This window comes from Myotis myotis, unplaced genomic scaffold (assembly GCF_014108235.1).
Source record: "Myotis myotis isolate mMyoMyo1 unplaced genomic scaffold, mMyoMyo1.p scaffold_m19_p_4, whole genome shotgun sequence".
In the NCBI taxonomy this organism is placed as follows: domain Eukaryota; kingdom Metazoa; phylum Chordata; class Mammalia; order Chiroptera; family Vespertilionidae; genus Myotis; species Myotis myotis.
In genome coordinates, this window is record NW_023416346.1 from 112,457,743 (window position 1) to 112,460,247 (window position 2,505).

Sequence of the window (2,505 nt, forward strand, 5' to 3'; positions counted from 1 at the left end):
TTTAGCAGCGGAGGCCTAAGAGCTGGAGCCAAGCCTCGAAGCTAAAGCTGGCCCAGAATAAAAAGAAAAAAAAAAAGAAAAAAGGAGCGGTTGGGAGTTTCAGTCACCTCAGCCTGAAAATAGCCCTCAGCCCCTCACCCAGACTGGCCAGGCACCCCAGTGGGGACCCCCACCCTGAAGGGTGTGTGACCAGCTGAAAATAGCCATCATCCCCTCATCCAGGCTGGCCAGGCACCCCAGTGGGGACCCCCACCCTGATCCAGGACACCCTTCAGGGCAAACCAGCCAGCACCCACCCGTGCACCAGGCCTCTACCCTATATAGTAAAAGGGTAATATGCTTCCCAGCACCAGGATCAGTGGAGCCGCGAGGCCTCCCAGCACCGGGAACAGCGTGACGGGGGCAGCACCCAAATCCCCTGATCGCCCTGCAGCTCTGTGTGTGACAGGGGGCAGGGCCACAACCTCCCTATCCGCCCTGCTCTGCTCATGACAGGGGAAGGCACCCCAACCCCCTGAGCATCCCTGCTCTGTGCCTGATAGGGGGTAGCTCCCCAACCCCCTGATGGGCCCTGTTCTGTGGGTGATAGAGGGCAGCGCCACAAGCCCCTGTTCTACCCTGCTGTGTGCATGACAGTGGGGAGCTCCCCAACCCCCTGATGGGCCCTTCTCTGTGCGTGACAGGGTACGGAGCCCCAAACCCCTGATGGACCCTGCTCTCTGCATGACAGGGGGCAGTGCCCCAACCCCCTGATGGGCCCTGCTCTGTGCGTGACAGGGGGTGGCGCCGCAACCTCCCCATCGACCCTGCCTTGAGTGTGACAGGGGATGGTGCCCCAACCCCCCAATCGGCTCTACCCTGAGCGTGACAGGGTGGCATCACAACCTCCCAATCCGCCCTGCTCTGTGCATGACAGGGGGCGGCGCCCCAACTCCCCAATCAGCCCTGCTCTGAGCCTGACCAGGGGCTGCACCTAGGGATTGGGCCTGCCCTCTGCCACCCGGTAGCAGGACTAAGCCAGCAGGTCGTTATCTCCCGAGGGGTCCCAGACTGCGGAGAGGGCACAGGCCGGGCTGAGGGCTCCCCTCCCCCCCCCGAGTGCACAAATTTTTGTGCACCGGGCCTCTAGTATGACTTAATAAAAGGAAGATAAACAATCCAATTAAGAAATGGGCAAAGAACCTAAATAGACACATCTCTAAAGTGGACATGCAGAAGTCCAAGAGACATGAAAAAATGCTCAACGTCACTAATCATCCAAGAGATGAAAATCAAAACAACAATGAGGTATCACATGACACCTGTCAGAATGGCTATCATCAGCAAATCAACAAATGACATGTGTTGGTGAGGATGTGGAGAAAAGGGAACCCTAGGACACTGCTGGTGGGAATGGAGACTGGTGTAGCCTCTGTGTAAAGTTGTATGGAGTTTCCTCAAAAAATTAAATATGGAACTGCCATTTTACCCAGTGATCCCACTTCTCGGAATATATCCTAAGAAATCAGAAAACACCAATCAGAATATGCAACTCTATGTTCATAGCAGTGCAATTTATAATAGCTAAGGTTTTAAATCAGCCCAAGTGCCCAGCACAGATGAGTGGATAAAAAATCTGTTACATTTAGACAATGGAATACTATGCAGCTGTAAAAAAGAAAGAACTCTTTTTTTTTTTAATATATTTTATTGATTTTTTACAGAGAGGAAGGGAGAGAGATAGAGTGTTAGAAACATCAATGAGAGAGAAATATCGATCAGCTGCCTCCTGCACATCTCCTGGGGATATGCCCGCAACCCAGGTACATGCCCTTGACCGGAATCGAACCTCGGACCTTTCAGTCCTCAGGCCGACGCTCTATCCACTGAGCCAAACCGGTTTCGGCAAGAAAGAACTCTTACCATTTGCAACAGCATGGAGGGACCTGGAGAGTATTATGTTAAGTGAAATAAACCAGTCAGAGAAAGACAAATATGACATAATCTCACTCAAATGTGAAATCTAATTAAAAAAAACAAACTGATGAGCAAAATAGATCCAGAGACATAGAAGCATGGTACAGACTGTCAAATCTAAGAGGAAGGCAGGGGAGGGTGGGTGGATGAAATCAACCAAAGAACTTGTATGTAAATATGGAACTGCCATTTTACCCAGTGATCCCACTTCAATGGGGGAAAATAGGGGACATATATAATACTTTCAACAATAAAGATTTAGCAAAGGATATAAAATTGGCTGATCCTATATAATAAAAGGCTAATATGCAAATTGACTGAACGGTGGAATAACTGGTCGCTATGACATGCGCTGACCACTGGGGGCATGCGCAGAACATGGTGGGCATCAGTAGCAGGTGACAGAGCATAGAACATGGTGTGCATTGGCTGTGGCACGATGGTGAAGCAGGTGAGCGGGGGTGCCAGACCAAGGCGGGGCACCAGTTGCTGTCATTGGGGCGAGGCTCTGTTGCTTACTGAAAATCCTTTGCCCCTGCTAGCTGCAGT